Raw genomic sequence first — 23,073 nt, 5'->3', positions numbered from 1 at the left:
AGCGAGCGCTCAAACCCGCCTTTGCCACTCTCTGAGGAGGAGGATTGCTCTGCTCACCCAGACCTCAAGAGAACCTGTGTGGAAGGGCTCTGTCCTACACCCTGAGGCTACAGCATACACAGAGGGCTTTCGGAGGTCAGTGGACTCAGCCAGATCCCCAGGATCATAAGGGTAGTGGCAGAACCTCGGTGGCCCCTCCCTCGGGCAGCCTCTTTATGCAGTGTCTCTCACTGACTCTCACCATAGCCTCAAAAGCAGGCACCTCTTTTCCTCCTTCCATGGGAAAGGAAACTGTAGTGCAGAGAGAGTGAGTACCCAAGGCCACTTCCTATAGAAGAGCATGACCTTGAACTTGTCAACTCTGTAAACTCAAGCTGGTAGGCCAGAGGGACACAGCGATGTCAGAGGAGCTGTGACACAGAGCAGGAATGTTTTGCTCCGTGTTGCTTGGGAGGCTTGGATCCTCAGGGTTCCACAGGAATCCCAGCCAGGAGAAGGCAGGAGTGTCAGGGTGGAAAACTGAGCCAGGCCTGGATGGGTGTGGCACACCAATATCAAGCCGCATGTCTGGTCATGATTTGAGTATCGAATGTCCTCCACAGCCCCACATTCCGAATGCTTGGTTCTCATCCAGTGGAGCCATTTCAGAAGGCTCTGGAAATCTGGAGGCGGGAGACTTGATGGAGGAAGTCAGTCAACAGAGGTGGGTTCTCTGGAGGGGCATCTTATACCTGACCCCTTTCCTGTTTCTTTCTCTACTTCCTGTCTGCCACGAGGAAGGTTTTGTGTCACACACTCCTGTTGTCATGATATTTCCCTCAGGCAGTTACGCACTAAGCCCTCTGAGACCATGAGCCAAAATAAGTCCGCCTTCTCTGTCTTAGTAAGGGTTACTATTGCTGTGATTGAAATACCATGACCAAAAAGCAAGTTGAGGAGGAAAGGGTTTATTTGGCTCACACTTCCATATCATTGTTTATCACTGAAGGAAGCCAGGACAGGAACTCAAGCAGGACAGGAACCTGCAGGCAGGAGCTGATGCAGAGGCCACAGAGGGGTGCTGCTTACTGGCTTGCTCCCCCGGCTTGCTCAGCTTGCTCTCTTATACAACTCAGGACCACCAACCCAGGGGTGGCACCACCCCTGTCATAACATGGACAAGGCCCTCCCCAATCTATCACTAATTAAGAAAATGCCCTACAGGCTTGCCTGCAGCCTGATCTTATGGAGGCATTATCTTAATTGAGGTCCCCCCTTCTCCGATGACTTTAGCTTGTGTCAAGTTGACAAAAAACTAGCCAGCACATTCCCTCAAGCAGTATCTGTCAGGTAGTTGAATACAGCGGTTGCCAGTAACCAATGCCAACAGTGACTTTGAGTCTGTGACCCACAGGCCTTGGGGCAGGCCTGAGACCCTGTCTAGATGAAAGCAAGCCAGCCCTTACCTTTCTCATTGAGCTGACTTTGGAATTGATGGTGCAACAGCAATGGTGGGTAGAACTGCCAAGTGCCCAGGTGTGAGGCAAGGGGGGCACTGGAATGGAGCAGCAGCCAGCGTATCCTCCACTGCCTCTAGACGGTCGGCCAGCAACCGGAGAAGCCATCTTGACTGTCCTCGGGGCCCTCCCCTTTTCTGATTTTATTAAACCCCACCTCTTGGTGACCTATCGTTGTACCATTCCATGTGAGGAACTAGAAATAACATGTGCAGGACCCAAAGGTATGGGCTAAATTCTATACCACCAATTTCAAATGGTAAAGCCCTGGCTAATTTTCCCCAGCCCAAGACATAGGGACAGGACCTTATTTGGAGAAAGTATTTTATAGGGGTAATTAAGCTACAATGAGGTCATTAGAGCAGACCCTAGTCCAGTGTGACTTGTGTCTTTATTTTATTTTTATAAAGGGGGACATTTGGGTACAGACAGCACAGGGGAATAGCACTGTATTATGCTCTGGGCAGACATCAGGTGAGGTTCTGCATAAGCAATGACTTTAGCAAACTCTTTGGTATCAGGACAGGAGCTTGGGATCAATTCCACCCAGGCTCAGAAGGGACTGCCCTTAAACTGGAGCCTGCCCTCTGAGGGTACTGTGGCTCCCCCTCCCTTAGTCTTTCACTTCCTAGCTCAAGATGTGACTGCCCACTCAGACACATGCTCCTGTCATTGTCATCGACCTGGAGGCCAAACCAAGGAGACCATTTGAATCTCTAAACTGTGGGCTACATAGACCACACTTTACTTTGTAGTAATCTGCACCGGCCATTTGTCACAGCCGAGCAAAGATGATTAACAGAGCCCTGGATTCTTGTAGCTAATGCTGCTCAGTAGCTCTCCTATGCCTTGCCCTCCGTAGACTTTTGTTTGACTTGGATCTAAATGCATCTGCACATTCTTTCTGGCAAAGACAGTGTTGCTATTACTTTGACCAAAGACAAATCCTTTCATTTCTTGACTTTGTTTCCCCTAAGGAGTTGATAGTGATGGATTAGCCAGGAGAAACCAGCAGGGACAATTCAAACTCTACCTGGAAATGCAGAAGTAGGAAAGGCGACCATGTCATTTTTGTGTTAAGATGACCAACACTCCAGCTTTCTCAGCACTGCTGATTTTGGAAATCTCACAGCCTCTGCCCTAGGCATGGAGCAACTGATCAACCTACCTTGTACCCAGCTCAGAACCTTCTAGTTTTTAAATGGCCAAGGACCTTCCTTTCTGGAGCTTTAAAAAAGTACCAAAGGGGTCTGTTTTCTAGTGTGAGAGAACTCAAGAGAGCACATGTGAGGACTACTGTCTTGTTTGGCAAACTGGAGAAACTGAAGAGTTGATACTTTCTGGGGACTGTTAGGCCAACTAGCATCTGCAGACATCCTGCATGCCTTAACCATAGACATCCTCTACATGAGGCTCGGCCAGGCATGAGCAGACCAAAGAAATGCTAGGGACAAAGAATATATAGATTTACAATGGATGGACACAGAACTGGCTGCCATCCCAGGGCATAACAGGGAGTGGTCAGGGGGCCAGGCCACTCCAAATGATCCACTTGGAATAAAGGGTCCCCCAGAAGGGCCCAGCCCATCTGTGCCAAGCATAATGGAACTCACATGACCTGTGAGCTATTGCATTGTCTCAGACAGCTTCTGTGGTGTCCCTGAGGCTGCCCCAGGGGCCTGTGGTAGGCCTATTGAAAAGGGCTGTTCTACAGGAGGAGACTGCCTCTACCCCATGTTGAAGACCGCAACTCCTTCCTGTACCGGAACTTTAAAGTAGCTTGGGGTCTTGCCTTCAACTCTGTCTGCCTCCTGTGCCTCCCCAAAATATCTCTCTAGGCCCCCGATGTCTGCAAAAAGGCTGTAGGGGGAGGCTTCACCTGCAAAAATTCCCCATATAGAAGGGTGGGAGATGTAACTCAATGGTAGCATAGTTGATCTGCACACACAAGGCTGTGGGTACGATTCCCAGCCCTGCCAACAACAAGCTCATTAAAGGAATTCCAGCGTGTCCTAGCCATGGACATTGTTTTACTTTTTAATCCTAAACAAACCAGAGAAAAACACTCTGGCAAGGAATTTCCTCCCTAAAGCCTGAAATGTCCCCCTTGGAGGTTCTGCCTGTTTTGAGCCATGATAGTAATTCAGATTCCCTCTCCACAGCTCCCTCAGCCTGGGTGTTTGTTGCAGCCTGCCATGACCTCAACTGCTTTCTCCTCTATGTGTAAGGTCAGAAATGAAAAGAACAGACAGAGAAGAGAAGAGGAGAGGAGAGGAGGGGAGGGGAGGGGAGGGGAAGGGAAGGGAAGGGAAGGGAAGAGAAGAGAAGAGAAGAGAAGGAAGAGAAGAGAAGAGAAGAGAAGAGAAGAGAAGAGAAGAGAAGAGAAGAGAAGAGAAGAGAAGAGAAGAGAAATGCCCTGACACCACATTACGAGACAACCTCCAAAGATGTTGTTGAGTTCATTATTACCCACCTACTGCTGAGCATGGGGTTGACTCTCAAGAGTGGCTTTTCCCCTCAAGATTTCCTTGGGGGAAAAAAGCTAATTCTTTCCTTTGCTAGTGATTATCTATTGGAGATAGGATCTTGGTTAGGGATGGGGGTGTGGGTCCACTTTTCCTCTCAGCTCTAGGGCTCTCTCTGGTGCAGACCCATGCAGGCCCTGTGCATGCTACCACAGTCTCTGTGAGTTCAGATGTGTATTGGTTGGGCTGTGTTTTGAAGGTCTTGTTTCTTGGGTCTTCCATCCCGTCTGGCTTTTACACTTTTTCAGTCTCTTCTTCAAGGTTTCCTGAGCTCTGATGCAGAGAGAATTGATGGAAACATCCCATTGAGGGTAATGTGTTCCAACATCTTTTGCCCTCTGCACATTGTCTAGTTCCGAGTCTCTGTATTTGTTCCAATCTTCTGCAGAAGGAAGCCTGTCTAATGATGGCTGAACAAGGCGTGTATCTAGGTGCCTAGCAGAATACCATTAGGAGTCGTTTTATTGTGATTTTCCTTTAACAACAGTAGGGTTTGGTTTTCCCCTAGTTCCTGGGTCTATCTAGTCTTAGTTCTTGGCCACCAAAGCAGTGTTGGCTATGGTTTCCATCTGCTGGAGTGGGCCTTGATTCCAATCATATATTGGTTGGTTACTTGCACAAGCTATGTGCAGCATTATCTTGCAAGCAGACCACCATGGTAGATTGAAGGGTTTGTAGCTGGGTTGGTATTTACCTCTCTCTTTTGGTAGTGTGCAGAGGACCCTTCCTGACAGTAGGGGTGAAGCTGTAGATAGGCACGAGCTTAACTTCTCTGTGTTCACTGAGGTTGATAAATGTTGTCTTCAGCAATGGGACTGTACCAGCAGTAGTTGGAGAGTAACCAACATAGCCTGGATTGTTTGGTATTTCAATGACATGTAGCCCATTCTAAGTACTGGGGGCTTCAGTTGGTGACAAGAGATATCTAGTTAGGGCTGTGTCTCCTACTATTTGGTGATTCCACTTGCATTGCCTTCATATATGTATGCATTTTAGGAAGCTCTACTGTGCCAGGTTTTTATAGATCCCTCAAATGGTCCTTAGTATTAGCTGTCCTTCCCTGTCTTCCCTTCTTGCTTGGTCCTCTCATCTCAGCCCCCCATCTTATCTATCTATAACTGTCTATTCTCCCTCCTTTTCCCTCCAGGTCTCTTACTCTGTACCTGATTTTACTAAAAATGCTTTGAGTTTCTCTCCATTTAGGTTGATGTTTGCTATGAACTTGTTGTATGTAGATTGCCTTTACTATGTTTAGGGATGTCCCATTCATGAAGGGGTATTGGACTTTGTCAAAAGCCTTTTCTGCATCTAATGAAATAATTATGTAGGTTTTGTCCTCCAGTTTGATTATATGATGGATTAAATTTATCAATTTACATATGTTAAACTATCACTGCACGTCTGGGATGAAGCCTACTTGATCATGATGCATAATGTTTTAAAATTTGCTCTTAGATTTGTTTTGCAAGTATTTTATTGAGAAAATTTGCATCAATTTTCATAAGGAAAATTAATTTCTTATTCACTTTTTTTGTTAGGTCTTTTTGTGTTTGAGGTATGGAAACTGTAGTTTCAAAGATGAATCGGTTAATGTTTCTTCTGTTTCTATTTTGTGAAATAATTTGAGGAGTATTGGTGTTAATTCTTTCTTGAAAGCTAGGCAGAATTCTCTGCTAAAACCACCTGGTCCTGGGCTTCACTTGGATGGGAGACTTTTAATGACTGCCTCTATTCTGTACTAGGTATATGTCTGGTTGAATTGCTTATTGAATCTTGATTTAACTTTGGTGTGTGGTATATACTGAGAAAATTATCCATTTCTTTTATAGTTTTGCATTTTGTTTTTTGAAGTACATCCTTATAATCCTTTGAATTTCAATTGCATGTTTTTATGCCTCTCCTTTTGTCTCTAATTTTATTTGGCTGACTTTGTCAAGATTATTGATTTTTCTCAAAGAGCCAGCTTCTTTTTCATTGAGTCTTTATACATTTTTTGCTTCTATTTTACTGATTTTACTCTTTAGTTTGATTATTTATTGCTGTCTACTCCTTTTGGGCATTATTTCTTCTTTTTGTTCTAGAGCTTTCAGGTGTGCTGTTGTTACTAAATGAAATCAATCTCTCTCTCTCTCTCTCTCTCTCTCTCTCTCTCTCTCTCTCTCTCTCTCTCACTTAATGTTATGAACTTGCCTTGTAAAACAACCTGCACTATGTTCTATAAGTTTGGGTATGTTGTGCTCTAGTTTTCAATCCGTTCTGAAAAGTATTTAGTTTTTTTCCCTACTTTCTGTCTTGACCCATTTTTGTTGTTGTTGTTGTTGTTCAGTGTTGTTCAGTTTCCGTGAGTTTGTAAGCTTTCTGTTATTTCTGTTGTTGTTGATATCCAGCTTTAAGCTGTGGTGGTCAGATAGGTTGCAGGGAGTTAACCTCAGTTTCCTTGTATTTGTTGAGACTTGCTTTGTGGTCAGTTTGGAGAAAGTTCCATGAGGTTCTGAGAAGAAGGTATATTCTTTTGTATTTGGGTGAAATGTTCTGTAAATATCTGTTAGATCTATTTGGTTTACAACGTCAGTTTGCTTCAGCATCTCTGTTTAGTTTTTGTCTGGGTGATCTGTTTATTGGCTAGAATTGGGTATCGAAGTCACCTACTATTACTGTGTGATATATGACTTAAGTTGTAGCAGTGTTTATTTTGTGAATGTGGCTGTGCTTGTATTTTGTGCATAGATGTGAAGACATGCAATATCCTCTTGGATTTCCCCTGGATAAATATGTCGTGTCCTTCTCTATCTCTTCTGATTAGTTTTAGTTTGAATTCTATTTGGTCAGATATTAAAATGGCTTCACTAGCTTGTTTCTTGGGTCCATTTGCTTGGAATATCTTTTCTAGCCCTTTACTCTGAGGTTATATTTCTTCTTGGTGCGGAAGGATGAATCCTGTTTTTTAACCCTTAGTCTGTGTCTTTTTATTGGGTAATTGAGACCACTGATGGTGAGAGTTATAAGTGAATGGTGCTTATTGATTCCCATAATTTTGTTGTTGAGGTGTGAGGGTTTTACTCCTGTCTTTTGATTTTTGTGGTCTGATATTTATTACTTGTGTTTTTTTGGGCATAGTAAATTTCTTCCGGTTGAAAATTTCCTTCAAATGTCTTCCATGGGGCTGCATTTGTAGGTAGATATTGCTTAAATTTGGTTTTATCATGGAATCTTTTTCTCCATCTATTGTGATTGCAAGTTTTGCTGGGTATAGTAGTCTGAGCCCTTCTGTCTTTGGGGTCTCCAATGAGAACTCAGCTGTTATTCTAATTGTTTTGCCTGTATATGTTACTTGGTCTTTTTCCCTTGTAGCTTTTGATCTTTTTTCTTTGTTCTATACATTTAGTGTTTTGATTATTATGTGCTGAGCAGACTTTCCTTTCTGATCCAGTCTATTTGGCATTCTCTATGCTTCTTGTACATTGAAAAGTACCTCTTTCTTTAGGTTGGGGAAATTTTCTTGTATAATTTTATTGAAAATATTTTCTGTCCCTTTGACCTGAGTATCTTCTCTTTCTTCTATCCTATTCTTCCTATATTTTGCATTTTTATATTGTCCAACATTTTTTTCTGTCCAATGTATCCATTCTTCAATCGTGTCTTCAGCACCTGAGATTCTCTCTCCTATCTCTTGTATTCTGTTGGTGAGGCTTGCCTCTGAGCTTCCCATTTGAGTTCATAAGTTTTTCATTTAGTTTTCCCACAGCTTGGTTTTTCTTTATTGGTTTTATTTCTACTCTTATGTCTTGAGCTGTTTTCTTCATTTCATTCCACTGTCTGTGTTTTTATAGATTTTACTTTGGATTTATTCACATCCCTTTAAAGGCCCTCTAACATATTTATAATAGTAATTTTGAGGTCCCTGTATTGTGTCTCAGCTGTGTTGCAGTTCTGAGGCCTGCTGTGGTGGGGTTGCTGGACTGTAGTGGAGACATATTGTCTTGGCTATTATTGATTGTGTTTTTATGCTGGTGTCTAGGCATCTCGGTTTGGGATGGTTGTGATTTTAGGAGCTGGTTTCTGGTCTTGTCTTTGATGGGTGGGCATTCCATTTCTTGGTTTCTGTGGCCCTCTCTGGTTCTTTGGAGAGTGTGGTGGCTGTGGGTTGCCTGCAGGGAATGCTTCTGAAATCCTGTCAGGTGTGGTCACTGGGGGTTCCAGGTGGAATGTGTCTCTAGGTATTGGGAGCTGACACTTAGGAATGGGGATGGACTAGAAGGGGGCACTCTGGTGGGGGAAACCAGGATGTGCCACCAGGATCTTAGTAGATCTTGGTGGGGGTGGGGGTGGGGGTGGGGGTGGGGGTGGCAGGTGCCGGGAGGAAGCAAGTTGGAAGAGAGGTGGTGTGCTACAGAGCTGGCAATGAGACTTGGGGATCGGACTTGGGGGAGAGGGGGAAGAGTGAAGATGGCCTACCTGCTTCCCTCATCTGTTTGGTTTGTATCTTTGCATCCAAGACCTGAATTCAGCAGGTCTGGATCTTGTACTTATAGAAGTTTCAACTAAGTGATGGCACCCATGGTCAATGTATGAACTGTGTCAAGTCAAGGAGGATGTATTCTCGGAGATCTGGGTCTGCCCCAGCTGCTGCTGTTACCAGTTCTAACCTCTGAGCTAGCACTGTATGGCCCAACAAGGCACCCTCAGGCCTGAAATAGGGGCAGCCAGAGGGCTCTGAGAATTAAGTAGCTTTTAGCACAAACATTTAACCTCAGTTCAATTTCCACGATCCCCATGGTAGAAGGGGAGAATTCTTGGAAGTCGTTCTCTGAGTCCTCTGACACAAGCACTTCAACCTTTGGAATGTGCATCCATGCATGTGTGCACACACATACACACACATTCACATGCATGCACACACACACATGTACACACACACACACACACGCATGCATGCATGCACACATGCCTGAACAAGCACACACATATATTCACACAATAAAGAAATAAATACCTAGACAAAGAGATAACAGGAAATAACTGCACCTCCATGCAAAATAATGCACAATGCAAAGCTGGGAAAATTAAAAAGCTCTCCATTCGTTGGTATTGAGATCCCTTTGATATACCGAGGCTTGCTGGAGGGCTGAGATGCTCAGAAGATGACAGAGCAGAACTCAGGTCATCACAGAGAATCAGAGATTTGCTCCAGCTGGTCCCACCATCTCCCTGGACTTGACCTCACTCCCATCCGCCCAACCCCCTCAGTCAAACTTCACAGGTTCCTTTACCTTTGAAAACCTGCCAGCCACTCTAAGCACAGGTCACCCCAGGGCCTTTGCACACAGCCTCCTCCAGATACCTGAACTTCTCAGCCTTTCATTAGCTTAGTGTCTTTGTCCACATAGCACCTTCTAGGGAGGCCTAGCCTGACGACCAAGGTTGTAGTTGTCCCCCTCCTAGCATCCCACAGGGCCCTTCCTTCCTTGCTTTCTTCTTTTCTTATAGTGCGTATCACTTCATAATGTGCTGTAACAACCCCTGCCATTTGTATTGTAGTGTGCTGTTTGCTTTAGTGTATACAATCTCACCCACCATGTGGGTATTTTGTCTGCTTGTTTATTTGGCTTGTGTGTCTGGCACTGTTTTCTTCTCCTGTGGCTGTGTCTCTTATGCCTGCAAGAATGTTTGGAACCTAGGAGAAGCCCAGTATGAGCCTGTGAGGGAAATAAGAGTTCCTCTCCCTCTCCCTCTCCCTCTCCCTCTCCCTCTCCCTCTCCCTCTCCCTCTCCCTCTCCCTCTCCCTCTCCCTCCCCCTCCCCTCCCCCTCTCCCTCTCCCTCCCTTTCCCCTTACCCCACCCCTCTCTCTCTCTCTCTCTCTCTCTCTCTCCTCCATCTCCCTCCCTCTCCCCCTCCCCCTCCCCCTCCCCCTCTCCCTCCCTTTCCCCTTACCCCACCTCTCTCTCTCTCTCTCTCTCCTCCATCTCCCTCTCCCTCTTCCTCCCTCTCCCTCTCCCTCTCCCTCTCTCTCTCTCCCTCTCTCTCTCCTCAATCTCCCTCTCCCTCTTCCTCCCCCTCTCCCTCTCCCTCTTCCTCCCTCTTTCTCTCCCTCTCCCTCTCTCTCTCTCTCCTCCATCTCCCTCTCCCTCCCCCTCCCCCTCTCCCTCTCCCTCTTCCTCCCTCTCCCTCTTTCTCTCTCTCTCCTCCATCTCCCTCTCCCTCCCCCTCTCCCTCTCCCCCCTCTCCCTCCCCCTCCCCCTCTCCCTCTCTCCTTCCCTCTCCCTCCCTCTCCCTCTCCCTCTCCCTCTCTCTCCCTTACCCCACCTCTCTCTCTCTCTCTCTCTCTCCTCCATCTCCCTCTCCCTCCCCCTCCCCCTCTCCCTCTCCCTCCCTCTCCCTTACCCCACCTCTCTCTCTCTCTCTCTCTCTCTCTCTCTCTCTCTCTCTCTCCTCCATCTCCCTCTCTCTGTATCATATGTGTATACGGATGCACATGCATGCTAATGAGTAAAGGTTACTTGGGTGTCATGTCTCAGGGGCCTTCCACCTTGTTTGCTGGGGATAGGGTCTCTCATTGGCCTGGAACTGTGCCCACTGGCAAGGCTGACTGGCATGTAAGCTCCCCAGACCTGCCAGACCTCCCAACCTACCACACTGAGATTACAGCACACATCAACACACTCTTTTTCATGTAAGTTCTGGGAACCAAACTTGGGTCGTCGATGCTTAGGCGGCAGGCGGCAGGCGCACGCACACTGAGCCATCTCTCCTGTACTGGGTTTTTGTGGACTTGCAGAGATGCTAGAAGGACCCTGCATCCACTCTTCCCTAAGAAGTAAAGGGGAAGCACGAGTGTTGACAAGATGTCCCCTGGGCTTCTCTGTCACTCTCCACGTTCCCCACCCCTTTGGAAGCAGCCTGGTATCTGCCTGCCTCAGATTCCTATCAACCACTAACCAAATGAGGGCATGTAAATAGGAGAGAGGGCCTGCGTTAGGTCACAAACTGGTTCCCATCCCAGGAGACCCACCCAATGAGCCCTTCTGTCTGCAATGGCTTGACTGAGCACGGTGCAGCAAGAGGATAACACATACATTCCAGACTGGCCACCGTTCTCTAGTTTATTTCCTAGAGGGACATGCTCACACAATGCAATGCTCACACTATAGCTTCTCTGGGTTACAGAGATCAGTGACTCACACCCTCAACCACCTCATTCTCAGAAGGACCAAAAACGACAGGAATGGGTAGGTGAGGTGAGGAAGGGAAGGGAGAAGCTGGGACCCTTACTTTATCCAAAACCTGACAGAATCCATCTGCCTTGAAGAGAGGCTGCAGCCTCCACATGGTCCCAGGCAGACTTATCTACTCTGAGATAGATCTGCTTTGGTGGGAGAGACAAGGTTGACCAGAAGGCTGATTAACATCCCATTAATTCTGCCGTATTGGACTGTCCCCAACAAATACAATTGGGTCTAAAGAGGAATCTGTGACTAAAATATCTCTATCCTATCTGTCATGTGAGAATGCAGCCAGAACTCCTGTGGTGGGCAGGGGCTGCAGGGGAGGAGGCCCTCAGGTCCAGAGAGCTGCTGGGATCAGCTCAGATGAGAAATAGCTGAATTTTCCAGATAAAGCACTTTTGCTTTGGACCAGTTCTGTCCACAGAAAAGGAGGCAAGGGTAGACACTCCCAGCTGCAGACCCCAGCCCAGACTCCTGGCACTGTCCTGCAGCTATGGGGCCCCATGCTGAGTGACCCCATGAACCCCAGTGACTTGAGGTGGCTCTAACAGAGCCTGGATTACACGGAACTTGGAGAAGTTCACTTGGCTGATCCCCAAGCCTTCTTTTTGGTTGTCCCTAGATCCTTAGGGAAAACATGGGCTGAACTTGGCTGGGCCTGTTTTGAAAGTGTGCTTTTCTTCGATGAAGCCTCAGGAGGTCAGCACAAAGCAAATCTCATCACAACTGGATCTGACGAAGTTCGGCAACCTCCTGGCTGCTGGGCTTTTTCTGTCATGGCGGGCTCCAGAGTACAGTGGGATCCAATTCTCCCTGCTGGGACTTGCTATTCACGGCACAGGATGGGCCAAAGTCTGGCTTCTGAAGTAAGAACAATGGGGTGGCACAGAACCCTGGGCTTACCGAAAGGGCAGAAGAAGAAAGAGAAGTTGAGGTACTTTAAAAAAAAAGTAACAATTCTCTTGCTATTTTCCCTACCCTTTGCCTTCTCCCAGCTGCAATCCAGACTAAGCCAGAACCCATCATCCATCCCTGGCAAGAAGTGTGTGCACAGCACAGTGGGGGAGGCCACAGCTGGCCACAGCTGGTGCTCTTCTCTGAGCCCTTGTGGATTGCGGTTGGCTGTGTTTCAGACTTCTATCCCTCTCGTGAGCTCCTGGGTGAAGCTCGGCAGAGCACCCACAGAAAGCCGGTTCCTACCAGTTCAAGGCATCAGTCACTTCAAACATGTCACCTATACTTTTTGTCTTTGTTTACCAAGTTATTATGTGGGGCCAAACAAAGACTTAGATCAGATTGGCAAAGGGTAGTGTGCCCCTAGGTGCACCAGGAGGGCGGGGACTGTCACCAGCAGCACTGCTGTTGCTTGTCACTATGTAAATGAGTGACTGCCTAGTGTACTTGGCTAGCTCCAGCCCAGCAAGAGACCCTGGCTTACAAGAAAGACAGACAACACCCGATAAAACACCAACAGCACCAATGTCTCCTTGCATTTCTCTGTTGCTCTCAATGTTCCCCACCCCTGAGGAAGCACCCTGGTGTCTGCCTGCCATGGATTTCTATCAAACCACCGACCAAATGAAGACTTGCAATAGGAGGGAGGGGCCTGGTTAGGTCTCAAGCAGCAGGAGGGCGGGACCCGGGTGAAGTGAGGCCCGTGTCAAGCAGTCTGGGCTATCCTGAAACTATGTAGTGACTGACTTAAAGTCCTCCTCCTTTTGCCTCCATCTTCGTAGCTGAGGTTACAGACATGTACCACTGCGCTCTGTTTTCTGTGGTGCTGAGGATGAAACCTAGGGAGGTCTGCGTGCCAGACCCTTCCGACTGCGTTGCATCCCTAGCCCGGTTTTATTTCCTGACGGTAAAAACTTATCTTTGAACCTGCACACGCCTGGTGCACGAAGCTGGACCAGGGAAGAGTTTCTTGGATGGAAGCAAAGAGGGGGATGGCTCATTCCGATACGCCTTCTCCATGTTCGCTCGCCAGTGGCAGCTCCTCTCCAGACCCAGTCTTAGCATGGGGGCAGATGGGAGGAGGCCGGAGGAGGGATAGAAGAATCCAAAGAGTGTGGTCCATAGGGCAGATCTTGAGGCCATTCTGTGAGTAGTGGGACCACACTGGCTTCACTCAGCGTAGTAGGCACTGTGCCCAGAGCACACAAAAATGTTTTATTAGCAATCATGTGTGCCAAGCATTCGTGTGTGCATGTGCGTGCGTGCGGGTGTGAGTGAGTGTGTGTGTGTGTGTGTTTACATGTGAAGGCCAGAGGACAATGCCTGGTGCTGTTGGCATATTTTGAGTGTTGTCTGCCTTTCGTTAAGCCAGGGTCTCTAACTGGGCTGGAGCTGGCCATGTACACTAGGCAGTCTGGCTGGTGAATCCCAGGATCTGCCTGTTTCCACCTCCCCAATCCTGGGATTGGAAGCATGTGTCATAATGCTCAGTGCTCTCTCTGTGAGTGTTCTTCTTTCCCCCCTCCTCCTCTCCCTCTGCTCTCTCTTCCCCTCCTCCCTCCCTCCTCACCCCCTGCATTGTAGAGGATTAAGCTCCAGTCCTAGAACCTTCCTGGCTAAGTCACCACTTTAGCCCTGGTTGGGTTTTTTTTTTTTAAGTCAAAAAGAAAGTGTGAGCACCATAGTGCGCGCGCACACACACACACACACACACACACACACACACGAGCGCGCACAAACCTGCACGCATACCAGTCCAAATCGTCCCACTTTACACCAGTGCACGTGTAAAACATAAGTATTTTAGCGGAGAAGGTGCCCAGAAGAGTAATAAGGAGGCTCAGAACAGGAAGCAGGAGGTGGGTGTGGATGGAGGGGAGATGGCCACCTGGTGAACGATGGTGGTGCCCATAGCCTTGTTGTCTCTGCTCCCCTCTTACTTAATCATGGCTGAGATAACCCAATCCTGGCTTTGCTGTGGCTTACCACACTATCTCAGCTTTTCTGCCACAGAACTTTCTAGAAAGCCGAAGGGTGTACAAGTGTATGCAAGCTGCAGCAAGGGTAGCTTCAGAGTGCAGATGTTTGCATCCTAGAAGAGCCTCTCCCAGGGCATGAGTCACTGAGTTCAATTCCTCGCCATAGTCTACATCTTTGTGGGATCTCCTGGGAGTGAGCCCAGGCTGTTCTTAATAATAGTGACAATGGCCACCCTGTGATGATAGCCACCCTTTGGTTTTCCTTTCTTTGTCACCCCACTCCTCTCCCTCATCCACTAAACCATTAGTTTGCTCCCATGTCCCGGTGTCTTATGTTAGGGCTCTGACTTTGGGCAAGTCAAGTCCCTCAGCCTTAAAGGCAGTGATATGTGAGATGTCTCTTTCAAGGTCCCCTAGTGGGAGGACTGTCAGCCCTGTGCCTTTCCCAAGTGGGAGAACAGAGACTTGTCCAAAGAGCAGCATCTGGCTGTGGTCAGGCCAGTGTTGCTCATGGCCTGCACCAATGCTACACCATGCTGGGTACCACCTCCTGCTGGGGAAGCGCAGAGGCCTTGCCACAGTCAGTGACTCCCAATCGTGTGACAAGAGGTGGTCTCAGTGACCTCCATCCTGCTTCAAGGAACCTTCTTCTCTCTAGGTGCTTAGGTGGAAGATGAGGAAACAGGGACGCCTCCTGGGGACATTTATGCCTACTCAGGAGAGGGCCAGCCCTGGTAAGGAGTGGGGAGAGATCCCAGCCTGACCTTCCCACTCACTCCATCTGTCCTACACTCCTCATCCAGCCCTTGGAGAGGAGGTCCTCTTTGCATATCCCCGAGCATTGGGTTTCCTTGGTGCCTTTGATGGCTGTGTCTGGATGCCACTCCTAGGATGCAAGCAAACTAATAGATACAGGGCTAAGTCCTTCTTATACCTGAGGAGAATAGGCTGGCCATATATTTCCAGTGAGCAGAGACACTTCTAGGCATAGTGAAAAGGAAGGCTTGTGGGAGCCAGTCCTCATGTGGGCAGAGGTGCATGGTCTCCACATCATGGGGCTCAGTGTAAGAAGAAAGGAAGCAGAGGAATGGGATGGTCACAAGGAAGACTGTTCTGTGGGTCACATAAGTGTTCCCAGAGCCACCGGCAGGCAGTATCTTGAAGAATAGGCAGAGGCAACCACAAAGAAAATGGCATGTGAGAATACATTTAAGGAGTGGGATGACAGGACACGTGTCAGATGAGACCCATAAGACCAGAAAAAGCACTGGATGGGCCTCAGCCTACTCCATTGCTTCCACTTGCTGCTGGTGCGGATTTGTCCGGCCCTTTGGTTTTATGAGAGGCCTCAACGATCTCTGAGGGTCTTGACCATCAACAGTCCTTGTGTTCAGGGCCTTCTAAGTCTCTCTTCCTGCCTCTGTCCATGTGTGGCAGGTCTGTGTGCTGAAGCTCATGACCAATACCTTTGTTTGCTCCTAAGTGTTCTGGTTCAGACCCTAACTCATGGGAAAGACTCGTCCATGTCTCCTCAAAAGGTTGTCAGCCTCCCTAAGGCTGAACCCCGGAAATTCTGCCCTTTCTAGAAGGCCCAGGGCTTGCTCTCTCTCTCTCCCCTCATAAGAAACCTTCAACCCAAGACACACACAGACACACAGACTTGTAATATTCGTGTGCATGCACACACAGGGACACACACTGCACAGGCACACACACACACACACACACACACACACACACACAATACACATCTAGAGAGACATGACATACCACACCACATGCACTCACTTCGGGGTGCATCCACATCATCACAGACATGTTGTGATAGCTGTTTCTTCCTGTAGTCTTGCCGCAGCTCTGGGCAGAGAGCCTAAACTGGGAAATTGTTCTGATTGCTTTTATTGTTCTGATTGCTCCAGGCCAATGTGGGCAGTGCCTTCTGGTATCGGCCTTGTTATTGTGGCCGATTCTTTCCTGATCACAGAGCCATAACGCCCAGACTTCATTGTGGATTAAGGACACCTTAATCCACAATCCTTAATTCATAATCCCAGGAACCTTCCAGATTGGGATTGAAGAGACACCAAGACTAGAGGATCAAACAACTTAGAGGGTTCCTCAGTATGAGACAGCTGTTTTAATAAGTTATATATGTCTGTGTCTATATATTTATGCATTGGCTCTATTCCCCCTATAGAATCCTAATACACACACACATCATATATCATGTGAATACAGAAATCTACACTTTACATATCACATGCATCTATACAAAGACCCCCCATAGACACTCATATTTACGCAAACACACACAGTCACACCTCCAAGAGCACACATAGATCCACATTCCCACAGACATACCATATACTACACATGCCTCATAGACACAAACGACCACACATACACTCACACAGACCTGTATGCCACGTATCACATGGATTCACACACACACACACACACACACACACACACACATATATCAAACATACCACATAGGCATTTATGCAATACATTATGGTATACATGAACATACACAGACTCAGACACACAGACACAAATATGCCATGTATATCCTACAGACATGCATGGACACACACATATATATATACAACATACCTGTCCCAGAGTCTCTCTCTCTCTATTGCCTTTAATGTCTGTATTTGTAAGCAGTAACATAGTTTTAAAGTTTAGATTTTTATGAAAAGTTTTCTTCTTTGCTGCTTAACAAGACTCCTTTTTTTCAGGCTACCTGGACCGTGAAATGGTGCTCCTTAAAAATTCTTGACCTGATGACTTAGTGAGCAAGCCACCAAGGTGACCTCTCTGCAGGGTTGTGGCAAGCTTTCTCATCCTGATTTTACCAGGGGAACCTGTTGCAGCACTAGGGGGACTCCACTCAGAGGAAATGTCTGGGCCCCACTCTTGGATGCCCTGAAGACCTAATCTGGCTGCCTAAGACTAAGTGTGCCTAGCTCTCCTGACCATCCAGACTGGCTGCAGTTTCCACACTGACCATGACCAGGCCCCTAGCTGCCCTTCAACTCCTCCAGTAAATGTAAGCCGTCAACATAGTCATTGCTTGATTAAAGTTCAGGGGTTTAATAGATCATTAAAAAAAATCAAATTACGCCTACCACAGGCCCAGCCACCTGGCCCGTTGCCCCTGGTGCGGCAGTGCTCGGCCTGGCCCGCCAAGGCCAGGCCGGCCTGAGGTTCCTGCCTATTCCCGGAGGACGCCTGCAGCCAGCGGGCCGGCATTCTCAGCTGCATTTAATCTGCCCTGAGACAGGCTGGCGATGAGGAGAGGCGAGGGGCAAGGCACGGGAGGCTTTGTTCGCTGGGTAACCTGGAGCAGGGCCAGCCTGGAGGCGCTCCCTGGGCAGCAGAAGTCTGTTCCAATTAATCGTGTTTAACCATTCTAATCACACTTTAGCACATTAATCCTATTTTCAATCCAAAACACATCTGAAGCAGCGGCATGTGGGCCTTTTTACGGGAACCGCAAATCAGATGTAACGGGGAGGCGCGGGGCCCTCGTTCGCTCTGCACTTTCACTGAACTTAAACTTAATAAAATATGGGACTGGCTTGTGGTTGGATTTACTGCATGATGTTGGTGTCTCGCATATAAAAGATCCCCCTTAAGTGACTTAAAGACCTGTCAGAGAGCGCAGTGAAAATTTGATTAGAAAGTAACTCGGGCTGCGCCTTCACCCCCTCCTGCTAACAATACCAGGATGGGTGTGATCACTGGGTGGGTCGGGAACCAATCTGGCCCTTGGAGCTTCTGGTCATGTCTACCCAAGGTTGTAGCGATCCGCAGGGAGGCTCCCTCGATGGTGCTGAGTGGCCTCATAAAGGGGTTTATGGAGGTGTAATCGTGAAAACTTGATAAACCTCAAGCACTCCATCCCTGATGTCAAGTGTCTCAAAGGCTTTGGGGGTGAGACTGGTGTGGGGCGCACCTGCCAGCAGCCAGGCCCACAGCAGGAAGAGAGGGTGTTCCTAGCTACCCACAGCCAGGCAGGGGAAGTCACACACAGCCCAGTACCTGGATTTTTCTCTAGGGAGCTGAGTCCCAAAGACAACTGGGTTACTGCCTGAAGGCAGAACTGCGAAGCGCGCGGGGTGGGGATGGGGGCTGGGGGTGAGGGAGGAAAAAAAAAAAAGGCCAGCATCCGGTTTCCTCTGCCACTGCCAGGAGCCACTGGAACTCGCAGCTCTCAACTTGTAGTAATGTCTTCTTTGTTTCTATCCTCAGCCCAGTCCTAGTCAGAAGCCTTGAGAAGGACCATTTATGTATGCAAGGAAACCTTGCTCCAGTTTTATCCAGGAACAGACACTGTGTTTGTCAGTCCTGCTGGGTGCCCTGGCCTGGGAGGGAAGAGTTCTGGCTTCAAAGCTCAGCTCCAGCCCTTTCTGGCTCTATGCCTGTGCCTCAGTTTCTGCAAAATCAAAATGGGGTGCCAGGAGTACCTGCCTCATGGATTTTGTTCATTTGAGACAGGGTTAGCCTGATCACTATGTAGCCCAGGCTAGCTTTGAAGTCACTTTGATCCTCCTATCTCAGCCTCCTGAGTGCTGAGATAGTAGGTGTGAATGGTCATGTTTGATTTTCTTTCTTTCTTTTTTCTGTGTGGTAATTAAATTTAGTAGTGAGTCCCATGCCTGGAATATTGTAAGTGCTATAAAAACTAGTGGCTACCAGCTTCCTCAAACCTGTCAATGATGATGGTGGTGGTGGTGATGATGATGATAGTGGTGGAGGTGGTGGTGATGGTGGTGGTGGTGGTGGTGATGATGATGATGGTGGTGGAGGTGGTGGTGATGGTGGTGGTGGTGGTGATGGTGGTGGTGGTGTTGATGATGGTGGTGGTGGTGGTGATGATGATGATGGTGGTGGAGGTGGTGGTGATGGTGGTGGTGGTGGTGGTGATGATGGTGGTGGTGGTGGTGATGATGATGATGGTGGTGGAGGTGGTGATGATGGTGGTGGTGGTGGTGATGATGATGGTGGTGGAGGTGGTGGTGATGGTGGTGGTGGTGGTGATGGTGGTGGTGATGGTGGTGGTGGTGGTGATTATGGTGGTGGTGGTAGTGATGGTGGCAGTGGTGATGATGGTGGTGGTGGTGGTCTTGGTGATGATGATGTTCATGGCAAAAATGTCTGTTTATTATAGAGAGTTGACTCCCAGCAAACAGGACTATGAGCAGATTAGAAACGGTTGTGTCCAAATGCATAGCATTGACTTAATTAGAAGGATGTCATCTTTAGTACTGGATATTAAGGCAGGCATGTAATTCATTTGTTTAAATAGAAATAAAAATTTATTTTAAAAGAGTGGAAGCAATTAAGTAAAAAAAATCTGAGCTAATATGGTTAACTGTATTTAGATGTAAAATTTGGCTCAGGGTTTCTGGAAATGGGCAGAAAAGGAAAGATGAGCTTCGCCATCTTTATCCGTTTATTTGGGCCGTCGCCTGGGCCAGCGTTCACTGAGGGGCATACTCCGTGCCAGAAACGGCTTTTGGCAAGTGTGAAGAGAACGATTATTGATTCCGCAGGTCTGCCGTCCTACCATGTTGGCTCTAGAATGATCTTTCAAGGGCGTAGAGACACATTCCTCCAGGCAGATCTTTAAGTGGACCCTTAATCCTGGGCATGGTCCCCAGCCGTGCCTTCTGACATGGGTATGGCTTTAAAATCAATCCACAGAGATACAACCCTGAGCCTTCTTTCTGTCCTAAACAGTTCACAGTTTGGGAGAGCAACAGAAAGAAACACATCACAAGAAGCAAATCCCACGCCCAAGCCAGTACTCGTCGGACTTGAGGTGGGAGTTATCAGTTCACACTGAATGAAGTGCGCAATGGCTCATAACCTGGTGGAAATTCGGGGGAAAAAGATGTTGCAATGAACTTGGATGGGATCCAGGATTAGGGACCGATGTTTGGTTTTCTAAGTAAACATGTCTAGCTTTTTATTTTACAAATAACAATCTGGAAAGGTGCATTAGGGAACCTAAATGCAAAATAGAAATGAGTTTACCCAGGTAAGTAAGGTTTTATTAAACAATTTAATTCATTCCAGCTCCTTTGGAAGAAGCTGGGTTATGGTTAATGTTCTGAGCCAGACAGAAAGTGCATTCACGGGGCCACCTGCATTCAATATACAACCGTCAGGAAGCCACTCACCAGTCTCTTTCTGGAGAGGAGCGAGCTGAAGTGAGGTTTATTTGGGTAAATGCATCAACAATATTGGCCAATGAATATTCAAGGCAAGGAAAACCTTGGACTGAAATGTCAGCACCTGAGAACGCAGACAGGATTTCAGAGTCTAGGACATCTAACCGTTCCAGCCACTTCCAAGGCGGGGAATGTAGGAAAGATATTTCCCATGTGATACAGGAAACACACACACACACACACATACATACACACACAAAACTAGAATTAAGGCACAGGTCCATGTAGACACTGTTTAAGGAAAAAAAACTTATGAAATAAGTCTGCAACAGCCAGGCTCAAACCAGGAAATTCTCAGAACAAGCCTAATTGTTTTTATGAGCACGTAAAAAAAAATCCTCTGTTTCTATAATTGCTCTTTATTGGGAAAACTAGATGAGTTTGGATTGCAGCTTTTGCTCTCTGCTTCCTATCACTAGTATCCCCGGGTTTGGGGTAGGTGTTTCCCAAGTCCTCTGGCAAAGGAAAGGTGATTGCTTTCATACGAAGGGCTTCTGGCAAATGTTCAGGTAATCACCCATGATTCCAAGCGCTTGCCAAGGCTCCGTCACGATGCAGGCTCTGCACGTTGGTTAGTGAGGGTACAGGTTCAGTATCACTTCCCTGAGTGTGTCCTTCTCGATCTGCCACTGTTCTAAGTCATTATTTCTTTCCTCAGTGGTGTGTGTGTGTGTGTGTGTGTGTGTGTGCGCGCTGTATATGAATGGATGAGGAGGCCAGAGGACACTAGGTGTCCTACCCTGGCACTCTCTGCCCCATTTTTTTGAGATGATATTTTACTGAATCTGGAGTTAGCTTGGCGGCCAGCAAGCCTCTGTGATCCTCTTGCCTCTGCTCCCCTCCCCTTACCTTATCCGCAAGCCCTGGGTTAGGCCATACACAGCTCCTACGTGGATTCTAAACGTGGGATCTCCTGCTTGCATAGCCAGACCTTCATATCCACTGAGCATCCTGCACCCCTTGCTTCATGCTTTGAAATGGTACCTTCTCTCTGGGCTTTTAATGATAGTTCTTGAATCTTTTGCAAGACTAGCCCTCAGCACTTGGGCCAGGAAAGTGGGCGGAGTGCAACTTGGGAATGCACATGAGGCAGCTGCGCTATAACAGTGTATGGCTCCTTGAAAACTACACATGGGGCAGTTAGGTGGTCCAGTGAGCAAAGACACTTGCCATCAAACCTGACTACCTGAGCTTCTGGGACACACATGGGAGAAGGAGAGACCTCAGCCCATGGACCGCCACACGGGCACCTTGGCATGCAAACACACTCCCACATAGATGTGCAAAATAAACACATAAGATGTTGCACACACATGCATGTGAGCCTGCAGTGTGGCATCTGTTGGACCCACGGGGCGGGGGAAGCCAGATGTGAACTGGGATTGTGTACCCACTGATAATGGTAGCTTATTCACAATGACCGAAAGGGGAAATCAACCCAACTGCCCATGGATGGATGAACAAGGAAACAAGACATGGTCTTTCTACACCGTCGAGTGTCTCTTGGCCTAAGAACAGCAGAGGGTGTCAATAAATGCTATGACTCGGGTGAACACTGTGCTGAGTGAAATAAGCCAGGCACAGAGACAGATAGTGTAGGATTCCATGATGCGTCTCTGGGCTGAGGAGGCCGGCAGTCCTTCTTGCTTGGTGAGCTCAGAATGAGCCTGGGGAGGACGGTGATGATGTACCATGGACAGTGACTTGCCCTGGAGAGCGTTTGCATCTTCAACATTCCCCAAGCTGTGCATTTACAGAGAGTCATAAAAATCAATGCCATGCTATGCATCAGATGTGTGTGTATGCACATGCATGCGCTTGTGTGTACGCATGAGCACGCAAACATGCACGCACATGCCTGCGAGCGCGCGCGCGCACACACACACACACACGAGAGAGAGAGAGAGAGAGAGAGAGAGAGAGAGAGAGAGAGAGAGTGTCACTCTGAGAAAATGAAGTTTCTCAAATCTCTTTTCTTCCTTCTCACCTTCTTTTCCTGCCTTCTCTTTCCCCTTTTCAGTGTGGTTCATGCATAGTGTGTGCATATATGTGTGCATGTGTTTGTGTGTGCATCTGGAAGCTAGAAGGCATTGGGTGCCTTTATCTTTTGCTTTTTTCCTTACTCCCTCTGGAGACAAGGTCTCTCACTGAATTAGAAGGTGGCCAATTTGGCCAGGTGGGCTGACTGAAGAGTTTGTAGTAGTCCTCCTGTTTCTGATCCTCAATGCTAGAGTTATTGGTGTGTGTTGATGCCCAACTTTTACACGGGTGCCTGAGATTTGAACTTAGATCCTCGTGCTTGCCTGGCAAGTGCTCTAACCCATTTCCTCAGCCCCTCCTTTCTTCTTGAGAAGATCTCAGTGTGCATCCTCAATCTCTCAGTTATAGGCGCATACCCCTATGCCAGTTTTCAAAAAAGTATCATTCATTGGGATGTGAGAAATGACCAGGTCAGAACTCAGGCCACACAAACAGAGGAGGACAGCCATGGGACAGATACCTGGATCTCCATGAAAGCAAACAGCATGGGGCCCTGCAGTGGCAGCAGGGCCACCATAACAGCATGTCAATCCAAGGTCCGTAAAGCAATTGCCTTCTCAGCACTTCATCCTTACCTTTGAATGCTCCTGTGAGATCCACAATATTGTCG

Source organism: Rattus norvegicus, chromosome 6, assembly GCF_036323735.1.
Source record: "Rattus norvegicus strain BN/NHsdMcwi chromosome 6, GRCr8, whole genome shotgun sequence".
NCBI lineage: Eukaryota > Metazoa > Chordata > Mammalia > Rodentia > Muridae > Rattus > Rattus norvegicus.
Note: the sequence above shows the minus strand (reverse complement) of the source record.